This window comes from Eubalaena glacialis, chromosome 7 (genome assembly GCF_028564815.1).
Source record: "Eubalaena glacialis isolate mEubGla1 chromosome 7, mEubGla1.1.hap2.+ XY, whole genome shotgun sequence".
NCBI lineage: Eukaryota > Metazoa > Chordata > Mammalia > Artiodactyla > Balaenidae > Eubalaena > Eubalaena glacialis.
The window spans coordinates 19,893,099-19,911,633 of NC_083722.1; the positions used below are offsets into that span (position 1 = coordinate 19,893,099).

The window sequence follows — 18,535 nt, forward strand, 5'->3', positions numbered from 1 at the left end:
GTAACATGAAAGCAGCCATAGACAATACATAAACAAATGTGCATCACTGTGTTCCAATAAAATTTTACCAAAACAGCTGGCCTGCAGGCTGTAGTTTGCTTGACTCTGGACAGCAATAATTTATACTCAGTGGCTTTAAACAACAAAGGTTTATCCGTCACACTATGTTTCCATCACAGGTCTTCAGAGAGACTGTTCATTATGGACTTTTAAGAATTCAGAATTATGGAGCATCACATGCTTCCATGACCACTGAAGCAGAAAACAGGAATATGGCAAATCCCTCACTGGCTTTTAAAGCTTCCACCTGGAAGTGACATCACTCCCACTCTCATTTCTTTGGCCAAAGCAAGTTGCATGGCTACCCCTAACTTAATGGGATCAAGGCAGTACAAACCTACCATGTGCCCAGAAGGTTGGTGAAGCTGATATATTTGGTGAACAGCACTTATAACTAATCCTCTTGCTCTTGTTCCACCACTAGACCTCTTTCCTTTTTAATTGAAAATGACACTGTTAGCAATGTTGTGAGAACCCACTGTTAGAAATGTTGTGGAATTCTAGACTGTAAAATGTATTTTTAAATCACATTTTGTTACTTTTTTTTTCCAAACCACTCTTGCCTCTGTTGATTCAACTCTGGTGGATCATTCTATCTCCATTGCTTTCAACAAACATTTATGCTATGTAACTTGTTTTTTTCCTTAGTGGAGAAGAATAAGCATTTCTTCTGCCCGGAATGGAGTGTCCCCAGTTCAGCTTCCAGTTCAAAGACAGGTCTCCTACTGTTTCTAGAAAGAAAGAAAAAAGAAAGCTGTCGTCTGCCTCCTTTCTTGCAAATAGTAGGGAAGTTATTACGAATACTTACTGAATATCTACTACACATGCATACTATGCTACGTGTTTTGAAGGACAGAGAAAAAATAAATACCTGTTCCCAAAGAGTTTTTAATAGTTACCAACATAATAATAAACATCTGAAACAAGAATAAGCAATACTAGCCTGTATAATTAAGAGCTGAATTGTGGGGACTTCCCTGGTGGTCCAGTGGTTAAGACTCCACGCTCCCAATGCAGGGGGCCCGGGTTCGATCCCTGGCCAGGGAACTAGATCCCACATGCCACAATGAAGATCCTGCGTGCCGCAACTAAGACCTGGCGCGGCCAAATAAATAAATAAATATTTTTTAAAAAAAGAGCTGAATTGTGAATGACAGGTACTGAGTTGGATAGTAGTAAGATGAAAGGGATGTCAATGAAAGCTGGATTAAACAGATGGGATTCATGGAGGAAGTGTGCTCAAGTTAGCTTCAAAAGTTGGGAAAAATTTCATTAGGCTTAGGTGGAAGAAGAGGGCGAAGAGAAGAAGGAAATATCTGGAAAAGAAACACAATAACTGAGGGCAAGAAGGTAGCTACTAGTCTGGTATATCCATGAGACAGTAAACATAACAACCTAAATATAGTGGAAGATGCCCATTTAGAAAGAACAGGAAATAATTTTTAAAAGATAGAAGATTTGGTTCAAAACAGCGGCCTAAGCAAAAACTTTTGTCTCCCCTCCCTTACAATACACAATTTAAAAGAGCAGTAAAGAATTCTTTAAATGAATAAAGCCATAAAAGCTAAGAGTAATGGGAACAGGACAATAAGCAGACAATAACTTTAATTAAATACTGATGAACTAATGCTAAGGTGAGTGGTAGCCATCAGGTAAGCCCTCCTCCCTCTGGCTCCCTAGCCTTTCCTTGTAACTAGAAGCCTCCCTGTTTAGCAAGCTCTGCTCATGAACACAGAATTTTCTGTCAATCTCTCCTGTTTTTCTGGGAAATTAACTAGCAGAAGACAGCCTGATATGTAACAGTTGAAGAAACAAATCTAGAAAAAAATCAGCCTATTTCCTCTTTTTCAAATGTTAAAAAAAGCACCCTCACATCACTGGACACACAAGGGAAATCAGCTACATAAAACAGAAAAGAAAAAAACCCCAAAAAACAGAAGAAGCAAAAAATAAAAGCTGACCTCACAAGAACCAACTTGGGTAACAGAAAAAGATTTTTTCAAACCTCTAATTAATATTCTCAGAGGTATTCTATAAGACAGTGAACACCTAATGTAAAAAACAGGGTGCTATAAATAAGAGACACTTGGAAAACAAGAAAGTCAAGAAATTAAAAATATGCTTGCCAAACTGAATTTTTTTCTAGAAAGGTGGTAATATGACATTAGAAAACAGAAAAAGACCAAAAATAAAGCGAAAATATAAAAGACCTAGAGGTCCAATCCAGGTCCAAGATCTAACCAATAGGAATTCCAGAAAGAAAGCTCAAAGAAAGTGCAACAATAGAAGATGTTATAGAAATCATTGAAGAAAATAGGCCAAAGCTAAGATAGCCATGAATCTTCAGATTCAAAGGGTATACTGAAAGATAAGCAAGATAATATTAGCTGTACTAAGGAAAAGAGAAGATCCAGAAAGCACTCAGAGATGAGAGAAAATAGGTCAACTTCAAAGGAAAAAAAAATCAGACTGGCAACAGGCTATATGCAATTATCAGACGTCAGAAAAACAACAGAATCTTTTTTTAAACGTTGCTAAAACGACGGGATATTCATATGGGAGGAAAAAGATTCTTGACCACCCCCATCAAACCACACACAAAAATTGAGATGAATTCTTGACCTAAATGTAATAACTAAAATAAAAACGTAGAAGAAAACACAGGAGAATATCTTCATGACTTGGGAGTAGGAAGGATGCTGACAGCAAAAACCATAAAAGAAAGAATTGATAAATTCATCAAATTTTCAAACTTCTGCTCATCAAAAAGATGCTGTTAAGAAAATGAAGAGGACTTCCCTGGTGGTGCAGTGGTTAAGAATCTGCCTGCCAATCCAGGGGACACGGGTTCGAGCCCTGGTCCAGGAAGATCCCACATGCCGCAGAGCAACTAAGCCCGCGCACCACAACTACTGAGCCCGCGTGCCACAACTACTGAAGCCCGCGCGCCTAGAGCCCATGTTCCGCAACAAGAGAAGCCACCGCAATGAGCAGCCCACACACCACAATGAAGAGAAGCCCCCATTCACTGCAACTAGAGAAAGCCCGCACGCAGCAACGAAGACACAACGCAGCCAAAAAGAAAGAAAGAAAGAAAAAACGAAAATGAATAGTCAAGCCACAGATTGGGAAAAAATATTTCCAAAACACATATTTGACAAAGGTGTAGAATCCAGAATATAAAAGAACCCCTACAATTCATAAAAAGATAATCCAAGTTTTTAAATGAACAAAGATTTGCTTAGACACTACCTAAAAGAAAATACATGAATTGCACATGAAAAAGTGCTCAAAATCATTAGACATTAGGGAATGAATACTAAAATCAAAATGAAACATCACAACATATTCATCAATATGGCTGAAATTGAAAAGACTGACAACAACAAATGTTGGCAAGGATTGTGGAGCAACTAGAACTCTCATATATTGCTGGTAGACTATAAAACAGTACGACTCCTTTGCATAAAGATCTGGCAGGTCCTTATAAAATGAAACCTACAGCTATTCTATGACTCAACAATTCCACTCCTAAGTGTCTGTCCAAGAAAGTTGAAAACTATGCCCACAAAAACATGTGTACAAGAATGTGTATAACAGCTTTATTTATAATAGCTGAAAATTGGAAACAGCCCCCATGCGTCTATCGATAGGGGAATGGATAAACTGTGGTATATTCATTCATACAGTGGAATAGATACAGACTACAATGTAGATGAACATCAAAAACATTATGTGGAATAAAATAATTCTTACAAAGAATGAATACTGTATGAATCCATCTACATGAAGTCCTAAAACAGGCATAATTAACCTATGATTGAAAAAAAAACCCAGAATAATGGTTGTCTCTGCGAGGGGTAGGTACAGGGGTTTACTGGAAAGGGACATGAAGGAACATCATGTTCTGTATCTTGATATGGATTTGGGTTGCAGCGTCAAAACTCATTGAATGGTACCCTTAAAATTTTTGCCTTTTGTTGTATACAAATTTTAACTCAAATTAAAAAATTATGAACAAATATTGAACTCTAGGTAATGATATGCATGCCAAAGTGTTTGGGAGTAAAATGTAGTAATGTCTGAAACTGATTTTGAAATGCCTAATAAGATGGATCAATAGATGAACAGAGGGATGAATGATGGATAGATATTTGATAATGTAAATATAACAATTGTAGAATCTAGGTGATAGACATATGGGTGTTCACATAAAATGCTTTCAATTTTTCTGTACTTTTGAACTTTTTCATGTACAGTTAAACTATCAATCAAGATATTGATAAAGCTATTTTCAGCTTTGCAAGGAATAATGTGATTTTCATCTACCAAGGATCTCTTAGGGCACCATCCTTCCCCATTCTTATTCCCTGTGGTTTAGGTAGGGTCATTCCACCTCTCATACTAGGGGTGGGCATGTGACCCAGGTTAGGCCGAGTAAGCTTTGTTCATTCCTCTGACCACAGTGATTGGTTCAGAGATGAGCCAAACAACGTCTATCTGAGACTTCCTTAGGTATTTTGCTGGAACTAACAGGAAAGTCATTTGTATTTTTTCTTGGATCATCATTTATGAAGAGGATGAGCCTAGAGAGATGCTAGAACCTATCTTTGCTGGCACATGAGGTAAAGCTTGCTTGAGAATGAAGCCAACATAGAGGAAAACAAAGCCATAGTGTTGGAGAGAAAGAAACAAGGCAGTGATGACATTGTTTGAGCTCCTGGGTTCATTTTGGACCATAATTCCCTCTTTCTTCAAAGTAATTAGGGTGGGAAAAACATTAATGATATACTGAGCAAGTCATATTTTTCCCTTATAGTGGGTTGAATAGTGTCCCCTGAAACTTCATGTCCACATGGAACCTCAAAATGTGACCTTCTGGCCCTCAGAGCTCATGAGAGTATCAACATGGCCTCCATGGGCTGGAAGCTTCAAGATATATTTAATAGGAATAAATGTAAAATCTCATATTTAGTTTTTTTTTTTAAATCAATTGCATAAGTGCAATTAAAGACTCAGAATGGTATTAAGTCTTAAAATAAAAGATAAAGACTTTAGTTCATCACAAGCTTGGTACAACAGTGGATGCAGATACTTTAAAATAGTCCCCAAACTTAGTTTGCATTAAAAGAAACACTGCATGGCTGATGGGAAGTAACCACATCTCTCTGGGCAGGACAGGATGTCACCTTTGGGGTATTGTGTTTAGTTTTAGGTACACACTTAGGCATATTGAAGAATTGCACTGTCTAGAAGGCACAGATAAGCTGGGTAAAGTACTAGAAATCAAGTTATTCAAAGAATGATTGAAAGAACTGGGGCATTTCTTAGTTGATGGGAGGATGGCTCAGCGGCAGCACAGTAGCCATCTTCAAACACATGAAGGGCTGTTGCATGAAAGGGAAACGAGTCTTGGTTTATGTTACTCCAGACAGAAGCTTTAAGTTCAGCAGAAGACGAGAACATTCACTCCAGATTCCTTCTTAATGTTGGGAAGAACCTCCTAACATCCAGAGCTTTCTAACCAGAGCAGTCCAACAACACGACAGGACAGTGTTGAGAAATCAGCATTTTAATGGTAGGATGGAAAAATCCTGTTGGGGGTTGATGGTCAAAAAGCCAATGTATAATTATCCAGCCCTCATGTTCTCTTTTGGGAATGTGTAGGGGAGGAATAACCACTTTCATTATTTAACTACCAATTATTTTCTCAAGCCCGGGATGTGACTACTGTTTTTGACCTGAATTTTTGTCCCTTTGTAGAAAGAGAAGAAAATCTGTAAGGGAATACAGATCTAACCCTAAAAAATGAGAGTTAATGGAGAAAAAGAAGACTGGAATCTGGATCCTCAATCAAGAATACATTGCAGGCTTCCCTGGTGGCGCAGTGGTTGAGAATCTGCCTGCTAGTGCAGGGGACATGGGTTCGAGCCCTGGTCTGGGAAGATCCCACATGCTGCGGAGCAGCTGGGCCCGTGAGCCACAACTACTGAGCCTGCGCGTCTGGAGCTTGTGCTCCGCAACAAGAGAGGCCGCGACAGTGAGAGGCCCGCGCGCTGCGATGAAGAGTGGCCCCCGCTCGCCGCAACTAGAGAAAGCCCTCACACAGAAACGAAGACCCAGCACAGCCAAAAATAAATAAATTAATAAATTAATTTTTAAAAAAATAAAAAACAAAAAACTGAGCTAAAGCTCAAGCCCTCTTTAAAAAAAAAAAAAAAAAGAACACATTGCAAATCTGGAAGTTGTACCAGTCAACATGCTAGATACTATGATTTAGCTGAACTCAAATGCACATTCTGTCTTTTTTTTTCTGGTACTTATTGTTGCCTTATGCATTTTCTTGGTAACCTGGTAAATATTTCTTTTTGTGAAACAAAGTGAAAAACAACACCCTTAAAAAAAAAAAAAATGTGACCTTATTTGGACATAGGGATTTTGCAGATGTAATTAGTTAAGGATCTCAAGATGAAAACATCCTGGATTTAGGGTGGTCCCTAAATCCAATGACTGGTGTCCTTACAAGAAGAAGAGGAGACATACACAGAATCACAAGGAAGAAGGCCATGTGAAGATGGAGGCAGAAACTGAATAATGAAACTACAAGTCAAGGAATGTCAAAGATTGCTGGTTCCACAGAAGCTAGAAAGAAGCAAGAAAGGCTTCTTCCTTAGAGCCCCGAGAGAGCATCCCCTTCCCAACACCCTGACTTCAGGCTTCCAGAACTATGAGAGAATAAATGTATATTGTTTTAAGCCATCTAGTTTGTGGTAGTTTGTTATGGCAGCCCTAAGAAACTAATATACCTTTCAATAAGGAAAAAAATAATAATTAGAAGCTCTAAAAATAATTAGAAAATGTCCAAATATGAAATGAACTAAATGTGGAAAGATTTTTGAGCAACTGGTGGAGTGACAGAAAAGAGGATGTATTTGTATGGTTGTTAAGAGCAGTTTATTTCGGACGGCCCAGGGATTGTTAACAGTGGGTCTTTTTTTTCCTTTTCCATTTTTAAAATTACATTTGGACCTTTAAGAAACATATACCATCAGTTATACCACTATTCAGTAAAAATCTATTCTAGTTTTTGGAACGCATATGTGTCACAAACTATCTTGCTTCTAGTTTCTAAGAACAGTGGATCTTAAGGAAAAAATGTACTCCTGGCACAGTATTTAGCTCTACATGGAGGCTACATCTGGGCGATGGGCCTGGGATTAGGGCAGAGGACCGTTCCTTTTGATTATTAGCATTTATATTTCTTACAAACATGAATGGCTTTGACAAAAATACCAAAAGAAAAGATTAGGTGAGTCATTATAGAGGGCCTTATAAAGACTAGGCAAGGAAATTTACAATTGATTAAGGTCTGAGAATGGCACTGGGAATGGTGGTGAAATAGATTTAGACACAATAGGAAAAGTCTAGAAGACTAAATGTCTGGATAGAAGATAATGGAGATAAGTAAAGAGGAGAACAAAATAATATGGCCTGGGTGACTATAATGGATGAAATTATGCCCCACCCCTGAACTCCCAGCACACCTCAGAGTGTGACTGCATCAGGAGATAAAGCCTCTAAAGATGTAATTAAGGTTAAATGAGGTCATTAGGGTGAGCGCTAATCCGATATGACTGGTGTCCTTATAAAAAGAGGGAGAGACAAAAAAAAGAAAAAAAAAAGAGAGGGAGAGACACGAGGGATGTGTGTGGATAGAGAAAAGACCATATGAAGACACAGCAAGAAGGCAGCCATCAACAAGCCAAGGAGAGAGGCCTAAACTTGTCAATGCCTTAATCTTGGACTCCTAGCCTCCAGAACTGTAAGAAAATAAATTTCTGCTGTTTGAGCCAACTTAAATTTCTTTCGTTTCTACCAAACAACAGCAGTTACTAAGAAAATGACCATGCCATGACCACAGGCAGGAAAATGGAAAAAGGAGCCAGTTTGAGAAGGGATATACGTTCAAATTGCAGTACCAGTGCAATATCCAAGAGTAAATAGCAAGAAGCAGTAGGGGACTACAATTTAAGTGAGAAAGTAGCACAGGCCTTTGTTAGCACAGAGGTAATGGCTGTAGGGAAGATGATGTGACCTTGAGTGAAAGAATAAAGAGCGTAGGGAGCAAAGGACTGGGGAAAGGGAATATACCGTGAAGGGGTGGCGTGAGGAATCAAAGGCAATAAAAAGAGAAGAAACTGCTAGCAAATAGAACGGAAGTCAAGGAAGAGAGCATTTGAGGGTAGGTGTAATTGTTTTCTAAAAATGCAATAGAGAGGTCAAGAAAATGAAGAACCGGAGAAGAATAATGGATTTAGCTAAAAAGAGGTCATTGTTGAAATCAGTAAAAGATACCAAGTAGTAGTAATACCCAATAACTAATAGGAGCTTAAGCATGTATAAGAATAAAGAATTAAAGGCTGTTTGAAGCAGTTTATGTAACCCAAGTGTGTGACCTCAAGAAGCTCCTTCTGAATCATTTTCCATTATTGCATTGCCATTTCCAGTGTTCTGGAATTCTATGCCACAAGCTAAAGGTCACTTATGTAATCCGAAGCTGGGAAGATTCTCTGCTAGGAAGATTTTTAGTACAAAGTCAACTCTTCTCTGCTGCAAGTGAAATACCTAAACGTCTGCAAAGGCAAATGGTTAAAAGCTTTGGAGGGGAATATTTTGCTAAGCAACATTAATCATGACCTCCTTGTACTATAGGCCTGAAGACAGAAATGAAAGTTGCAAGGAAAGATATGAGTCACTCTGCAACTCGGTAGCTGGCCTTCATTCAGCAAAGTCATCAGATCTCAGGCTCCTTCCCTCTGCTCTGCCAGCCCTTATTTTGTTGATTCATGAACACAAGATGGCTCCCACAGCTCCTAACATCATATGCACATTCAAAGGCAGAAAACAAAGGGTAGTCAGGGTAAAAGGTTTTATCCTCCTGGGGCTACTCTTATCAGGGGAAAAAACTATATTTCCCGGTGCCCTGCAGTAGATGTCCCCTCAAGTCTCATTGGCCATAAAAACGGGTCATATACCGGTGTATAAAAAAAAAAAAATTGCCTGCCATTCCAGTAAACAACGAATGTTGCCTGTAATCAAGCCATCAGCCACTGCAGTCACCCCAATGGTGCACCCTGAGGAGAATTCAGGATGGAGAAAAACAGGATACTGGCCCTAGATAGTTAAGATACACATCTAAGGAATAATTTCAATGAGTCCAGACTCTTGCATCTTTGCATACACAGACAAGCACTAAAATCATTAACTTGAGATCTGTTTTTTTGAGATTAGCAGTAATCTTTTGATGTCTGACGACATGGGTTTTTTTTTTTCTGGGCAGGGCGGTGGGGGGGGAGGGTTTGTTTCCCAACAAAAAGTCCTGTATACCCTGGTTCCTCCCTTCCCTCTTTGGAACAGTTTCTGAGAGCTATCTGAGAGGCTGTCTCCTGGGCTATATAGTTTTCAGTAAGGTCCCTGATTAAGACATAACTTGAAACTTTTAGGTTGTACATTTTCCTTCAGTCAACTCCTGGCTACTCTTAGATGTAAGGGATGCTGACAAAAGGACACAGAATACCCATGCCCAGCTTAGCCAATAGTGACTCATCCCATAGGGCTGGGTACATGCTCCAAACAAAAGCAGGGTACAAAAAAACAGGGAAAAGGCAGGGCAATGGCTGTTGGGTAGGCAACAGTGCCTGTCAGAGTTAATTAAGCTCATATACATATACGTTTGGTCTTAACTCTGCATCACATTTTGTAAAACGATTTCTGGATTGGTTTTTTGTTTGTTTGTGGTGTTTTGTTTTGTTACTATTTAAATCTTTCAATATTCAGACTGTATTTTCTTCTGTGGGTATGGGTGTGGGTTATAAGGAAATACATATTTGCATTTTTACCCCAGCAGTTACTTTTTAAAAAAAATTATTTTTTTATTGAAGTATAGCTGATTTACAATGTTGTGTTAGTTTCAGGTGCACAGCAAAGTGATTCAGATATCTATATCTATATCTATATATAGATACAGATATATATATATTCTTTTTCAGATTCTTTTCCCTTATAGGTTATTAGAAAATATTGAGTATAGTTCCCTGTTCTATACAGTAGGTCCTTGTTGGTTAACTACTTTATATATAGTAGTGTAAATATGTTAATTCCAAACTCCTAACGTAATGGTTCTTTATAAATGTAAATTTATGTAATACACTTAATCCTCTATTCCTTAGACAGGACCAATTGACCCCATACTATCAGCACTGATGAAATTATTACCACTTCTTCCTTCTTTCTGCTCTTTTTAGTATTTATCTTTACATTTTAAAACATACTTATTCTACTATACTTGATTTATCAAATCAAAAAAATTATCTATTTTTATTCCTGGCTATTAAAGGATTGAATCAGCACAACTTAATGACTTCCCTCTTTTTGTCACTTTTCATCGCCCAACTATTGTTCATTACAGTATATACTTCTTGTATGGTCAGACGGGAATTGGGATGAATGTAGGCACTGGGGACTTCTAGTGACATATGAGGGAGATTTTCTTGCTTGGGAGATGGGTAAGATAGCTTTTCACTTTGATAATGGAACTAGATATATGGCCTAGTCATGAAACAAGGACAAGCTTCTGCCCCAAGGTAAAGATATAAAAGTAAAGAAAGCTTGTAATCAATACTTTGTGGAACTGTATACAGATGATCTCCAACTTACGATGGTTTGACTTATGACGGTTTGACTTATTTTTCAACTTCACAATGGTGTGAAAGTGATATGCATTCAGTGGAAGCGTCTTTCAAATTTTGAATTTTGATCTTTTCCTGGGCAAGTGATAAACAGTATGATACTTTCTTGTGATGCTGGGCAGCGGCCGGTGAGCCGCGGCTCCCAGTCAGCCACTCAAGCACGAGGGTAAACAATTCTGTTTCTCACTTTCAGTACAGTATTCAATAAAACACAGATATCCAACACTTTATTATGAACTAGGCTTTGTGTTAGACGATTTTGCCCAACTGTAGGCTAATGTAAGTGTCTGAGCATGTTTAAGGTGGGCCAGGCTAAGCTATGAGGTTCTGTAAGTTGGGTGTACTAAATGTATTTTTGACTTACAATATGTTCAGCTTACGATGGGTTCATCAGGACGTTACACCATTGTAAGTGGAGGAAGACCAGTATCAAGGAAAGTCTAGTGGTCGAGAGAGAAACGGTTTTTCTTCAGCATCCATCACAGGAGTTAAATCTATGAGAAGGTAGGGTTCCCCTCACGTCCTTGATTTTCTTCTGAATGTCATTAGTAGTTTTGGACCTAATGCCATCCAACCCCAGATAGCAGTGTAAAATGGGGCAGTGACCTTTGTCTCAAGATTAGAATGTGGGTTTGGTTTCACCCTGCTTGTTCATGCAGCTCTTGCAAACTCTGACCTTCTAGGCTCTTCCTAGACCACTCATATCATGTCTCCTATTCCTGTCTCCTAATTCCTCGGCTGACTTCCTAAAATGGGACCCTTCTATCAGATCACCAGGACCTGCCCGACCTCTTCAGCCATATATTAGCTCTTCCAGTACTTGACATCTTACCTTCCTATTAGTGTCTGCCAGGCCCCTCCTAGCTAGCCACGCTCCTTGTCCTGTCCTCACCAGACCAAGCCTGTCGTATGGCTGCTTAAATCCCAGAGTGGCAGTTAGTTGGAAAGTCAAATGAGAACACTGCTCTGAAAACCAAGAGGGAGGTGTGTGCGTATGGCGGAAGTCGTCTATGATAGAATTGACAAACTTTTTTTCTAAAGGGCCAGTATATATGCTAGATTTTCTCATCTCTGTCACAACTACTCAGCTCTGCCTTTGTAACAGAAAAGCAGCCATAGAGATATTGGTGTGTTCTAATAAAATTTTATTTACAGATGCTAAAAGTTGAATTTCATTTCATGTGTCATGAAATATTCTCCTTTTGGTTTTTTTTCTTCAATTATTTAAAAGTGTAAAAACCAGTCTTAATCCATGGGCTTTAAAAAAAAGAACAACAACAGGCCAGATTGGGTCCATGGGCAGTAGCCAGCTGCCTGGTCTGTAAGACTAAATGCCAAGAACTGTGGTGGGACCGGACATAGGTTCTTTGGGTTAGTTAGTTAGTTAGTTTATTTAATAAGAAGGCATGTGATATCTTTAATGAGCTCTACAAAATTACTTATTAAAAGAGCTCTGTCTCCTGGGTTTTTAGATCTTACCAACTGCCCTGATTTCAGAAATATCTGAATATCAGAAAAAAATGGAAAAAGAAGATATATATGGACATCTGATTCCTTGCAGTTCTTTATTTTTCCCTCCAAATTAACCAGAAATGCAGGAGAAACTGGCAGACAATAACTTTCTTTTGTTCAAATGGCCTCATCCAACTTATTTTGGTCTCAAGAAAGACTATTTCTGGGTATTCTAATATCCCTCAAATTAGAGAACTGTTCTTAGTCTGATTGTGCTTTAAAGGTTACTTGTTTAGAACTGATAGTCTGAGCTGAATTTTTAAACATAGATTTACTTAGAAAAGTCCAAAATATTAATTAACAAGCTTTTTATGTATAATTTTCATGATTACAGTAATCATCTGGATAATATTGAGCGAGCCATTATCCTTACATCCTTACACCCATTGTTATAAATATCATCACATGCTAGGCTTTTTAAAAAATCATAACCTTTTTCTTTTAGAATAATTTTATATTTACAGAAGAGTCACAAAGACTCCTTTTACTCTTTTATTTACAGAGAGTTCCCATATTACTCTCAGCCAGTTTCCACCAATGTTAACATTTTATGTTACTGTATTGCAGCTGCCAAAATAAGAAACCAACATTGGTATAATACACTACTATTAACTAAACTCTAGACTTTCAGTTTTCACCTGTGCTAGTCTTTTGACATAAAATCAGAGTAAGTTGTTTACAACTGGGCTACCATTTTATAATAAAGCAGGCATAAAAATTAGTAATTAATTTAGGTTCTAGTTAGATTAAAAGTAGATTACAATCACAGGATATGTCTTTTTAACTATTCTTTCTCCTCTCCTTAAGTATTTTAGTAAATTCATAAGAAAGAAGCCACGTCAAGATAATTTTATTATTAAAAAATTCTGATTGGGGTCCTTTAGATATTTGAGAGTATTTAATATGTAATATGGAATGGAAAATAAAAAGGGCAACTGTTTTATTTTTAAAAGCCAACAAAGTCTAAAACCAGTGCATTTGTGACTTCCTAATAACATCATCTGTTTTACTTCTGTTAAATCTGTAGCTGCTACAGTTTTACCATATTTGGTAAATAAAAGAAAACTAAAATGGAAACTATCTTGCTTTAAACTAGTTCCTTTTTTAAAAATTTTTTTTCCCAATAGTAAAAATATATGCTTATTAATATGCCCATCTTACACACTAATTTATCTTCTGCATTTTGTTGATTTAAACATCCAATTTTCTTATTCCATTTAAACACACACACACACACACCTTACTAAAGGACTCAGCTTGCCTCCTTCCTTGTTCTTTACCTGACACATCAGCACTGTGTACTGGTTCTTTTTCTCTCCTAATCTCAAGGTCCACTTTACCTCAGTTTAGGCTTAATTCTCAGCACAGGTGTTGTCTCCTTAATAGCAATGAACTCCTGAATGGAAGATTTACCTATCAATCAGGTAGCACAGGGACTTGCTTTTCTCTTTTGTTTATGGATTAGCAATCCATTCCCTAATACTTAAAGGATTAGATGCAGTCCTTTCAAGCGAAACAGATTGATTAATCCTGTGAAGCACTAAGACCTGAGATCAAGGTGCACTGTGTGTATTTGGGGTTACCATGTGTACTGTTAGTGGGGTTTGCAATTGTCCACTTTATGTGTGGAGATGGGGGAGACAGGTCTTTACCATGGATAGATGACATCCCACAACTTTATAATTGAGAAAGATGATATTCTGCCTTATTTGCCATCAAATGTTTTCCCTAAGCCTCTAACATGCAAAACATTTTTGCTTTTTACCTACATTCCTTCCTCTGAATAGCTTCGGGGTATGGTTTTTCAGTCAACACCCAAAGGCCAGAACATTCTCTTGAGTTCTCCCACACAAAGCAGATTTTCTCCATCTTCTTACTGATGCCTGATATTCCTTTAAACTTTTTTTTTTTTTTTTTTTTAATTTATTTTTAGCTGTGTTGGGTCTTCGTTTCTGTGCGAGGGCTTTCTCTAGTTCCGGCGAGCGGGGGCCACTCTTCATCACGGTGCGCAGGCCTCTCACCATCGAGGCCTCTCTTTGTTGCGGAGCACAGGCTCCAGACGTGCAGGCTCAGTAGTTGTGGCTCACGGGCCCAGTTGCTCTGCGGCATGTGGGATCTTCCCAGACCAGGGCTCGAACCCGTGTCCACTGCATTGGCAGGCAGATTCTCAACCACTGTGCCACCAGGGAAGCCCTGATATTCCTTTAATAAGCAACAAAATGTTTTAGTGCTTAACTGAAGACAAAGGATGGAATTGGAGTCATTTAGAATGCCCCGTTCAAGTGGCAAGCAGCAAGCAGAGTTGGTGAAGGGTCCTGAGCAGGGACAGTTAAAAGCTCAGGAGGAAAGGGAAGAAATAGAAGGAGCAAAAGTGTCACAAAGAATTGCAAATTGTTCAGTTAAAAAAAACTATATGCAGAGAGATCAAAAACATGGCTGTTAAATCTGGGTGGGGGGTATACAGGCTTTCACAGTACTAGTCTTTCCATTTTCATGTATAGTTGAAATTTTTCAAAATAAAAAGCGTGAGAAATCTGTGGACAGGCCATATATGTGTGTTTGAAAGATTTCTTTCAAAAATATTGGGAGGTATTCAAATACAATGTGAACATAAAATTACAACTGAAAAGTTTTGATTAAATGTTCATAGTCATACCTAATGGAATGCAGATCATAGTGAGATATGGACTTACTGAATTGTTCACTTGAATTATTTTTCCAGGTACCTTGGCATTTATTTTAACTAAGGGAAAAAGGGTACAACGTCTTCATGCAATACATATTTGGTTCTTTAAATAACAATTGTGACAAATAGCAGAAAGAATTAAGGAATGCTGCACTTGATACCCATTCAAACGCCAACGTTTTGGGTTTTGATAGTTAAATGTCTCAAACACTTTTTGAAATATTGAATACTACAGTAGCCAATACTAGAGCATGCCTTTGGTGGGCATAGAAATGCAGTTTAGAAAAGGAAAAAAAAAATCATACAGGAACTACTCAATTTCTTTAAAATCACCGAGCAAGGAAAGCAACATTGAACTACACATACTAATTTTGCATAACTTGTATATAGTACCTTGGCTTCGATCCAAGAGCAAAAGCGAAGACTCTCCCCTATTTTGGGTGAACAAGTGAATGGTAAACTTAGATGACTTTTCCCTCTGGATTTTACCTGGGAGTAACCTTTTAAATTTTTTATCTGAAAGAAGGCAGGTTTGGCACTTTTATACTTATATCACCACCGCTGACATTTCTTGGATCACAGGAAGATTCTTTTTTTTTTTTTTTTTTTACATCTGATACATGCAGTACAGCTTGGAGCTCCTGCTATGCTAGTCTCAGAGATCTTCAGCTTATTTTGTGCATCAATTTATGTAATAATCTCATTCATATTGGTCTCTAATATCATTCATTACTCCCATCACCATTTCTATTCCTTGTCTACATGGAGAATTAAAACCAGTTCACAGACACTTTCAAAAACACTTATCTAATGTTTCCAAAATACTTGAATTATATCTAAAATGCCAAGTTCACTCTCTGAAGAATCCACATGGAAGACAAAATATAATGTTATATAATGTCTGTAAGTCAGTTTGTCATTAGATCCTACAATTAATAATCCTCCTTCTAGGAAATTACAAACATTTTCATCTCTCTTAGGTACCAAATGGAAAGTCTCCCTGATGATTTGCTGTTGCGTATCTTTACTGTAGGGCTGGTAGAACTTGGAAAGTTCCCATGTGTATGGTCAGGCCACCCAAGATGGCTGTTCTCTCACTCTCTGTACATTCCCTGCTCCACCAGTGCCTGCTTCACCTACACCCTACTCACATGACTGACCTTCCTACATACTTGCACCGGCACCAGCTAGTGATTGTTCTTATCTTAGATCAGAACATCTACACCTTGATAGCTTATCAAAGGGGCAATGAGAGGAATGTCCCTCTGCTAGTTTCCCTGGTAACTGGTAAGCCAACCCTAAGTCAATTCCCCCTGTAACTGGTAACCTCTCTCTTCCCCCGGGAACGAAGACTACTGCCATGTCCTGCCCCCCGTCTGCCACACACAGTTGGGGTGTCACTCCAGCACCGTGTGAGATACCCCTACCCATTAACCACTGATGTCTCTGTCGTTGACTCTCGGCTCTATCTCAAGGATGGGCACGTACAAGGCTTGTAGGCCTGCAGGGTGCAGCCCAGCACCATGGGTGCTGAAAATGAGGATCGCCTTTATCACGCCTGGGCTGAGCAGGGCTGGTCTGCCGGATGCTGAGAGCCAGGGGCTGAGGCAGGCTAGAGAGCCTCTCCTGGGGACTGTGCTGGCCATTCTTTCCCCTATTTTTAGTTACCTTTTTGTTTGTTTGTTGTTGCTATGGGCTTTTCTTGTTTGTTTACTTTTTTTTTTTTTTTTTTTTTTTTGCCTCACCACACAGCTTGCATTTTAGTTCCTGGACCAGGGATCGAACCCCAGCCCCCAGCAGTGAACGTGCAGAGTCCTAACCACTGGACCACCAGGGAATTCCCATTTGTTTACTTATTTTGAACGTTTTCATACAAACAGGAGTGGGGATAATAAATGGGTACAGAATGGAAAAAAGTGGATATAATGAAACACCACCTACTTTCAACAATTATCAACATTTTCCCAGTCTCGGTCCATGTATTCCTCACACTCTATTTTTTATTTATCTGGAGTATTTTAAAGTAAATCTAGATATCTGTGGGGAGGAGGGGGGGCGGGGAGGTGGGAGGGAGGTCCAAGAGGGAGGGGATATAGGTATACATATAGCTGATCCACTTCACTGTACAGCAGAAACTAACACAATATTCTGGAGCAATTATACTCCAATAAAAATAAATAAATAACAATTAAAAAAATAAATCTAGATAGACATCATATCATCTCACGTATAAGTGTTTTGAGGATATCTCTAAAGATAAGGACTTTTTCTTTTTTTTAACCTGCCAACAGTGTCATCATCACAGCCAACAGAATTTATAACGAATCCTTACAGCATATAATATTTTAAAGTGTTAAGAGTCTCCAATAATTCTTAAAATAATTTTGGTTGACTTTTGTGATATTCTTAATTGGCCTTCTGAAAACTTAACACAATATTGAGGAAATAAAAATTTATCTTCCTATATATTGAATGTTTGTACCCCTCCCAAATTCATATGTTGAAACTAACCCCCAACATGATGATATTTGGAGGTGGGGGCCTTCGGGAGGTGATTAAGTCATGAGGGTGGAGCCCTCATTAATGGGATTAGTGCCCTTATAAAAGAAAATTTAAAAAAAAGAGACCCTAGAGGTCAATATCCAAAATATATAAACAGCTCATACAACTTAAAGTTAAAAAAAAACAAACAAAAAACCAATTAAAAAATGGGCTGAAGACCTGAATAGACATTTCTCCAAAGAAGACATACAGATGGCCAACAGGCACATGAAAAGATGCTCAACCTCACTAATCATCAGAGAAGTGCAAATCAAAACCACAATGTGATATCACCTCACACCTGTCAGAATGGCTACCATCAAAAAGACCAAAAATAACATATGTTGGCAAGGATGTGGAGAAAAGGGAACCCTTGTACACTGTTGGTAGGAAGGTACATTGGTACAGCAAGTATGGAAAACAGTATGGAGGTTCCTCAAAAAAATAAAAATAGAACTACCATATCACTCAGTAATTCCACTCTTGGGTATTTATCCAAAAAAAACAAAAACACTAATTCAAAAAGATACATGCACTCCAACGTTAACAGCAGCATTAGTTACAATTGCCAAGATATGGAAGCAAACTAAGTGTCCATGAACAGATGAACAGATAAAGAAGAAGTGGTATATATACACAATGGAATACTACTCAGCCATAAAAAAGAATGAAATGTTGTCATTTGCAGCAACATGGATGAATTTGGAGGGCATTATACTAAGTGAAGTAAGTCAGAGCAAGACAAATACTGTATGATACCAGTTATATGTGGAATGTAAAAAATAAACTAACTAGTGAATACAACAAAATAGAAACAGACTCACAGATACAGAGAACAAACGAGTGGTTACCAGTGAGGAGATGAAGGGGGGGGAGGGGCAAGATAGAGGTAAGGGATTAAGAGGTACAAACTACTATGTATAAAATAAATAAGCTAAAAGGATATATAGTACAACAGAGGGAATATAGCCAATATTTTGTAATAACT

General features: G+C 38.2%; 1 pseudogene; it reads right to left on the bottom strand.

Annotated features, from left to right (window-relative positions):
- Window positions 1–15,518: 15,518 nt before the first annotated feature.
- Window positions 15,519–16,531, bottom strand: LOC133095650 (AP-3 complex subunit sigma-1-like; annotated as a pseudogene).
- Window positions 16,532–18,535: the final 2,004 nt, after the last annotated feature.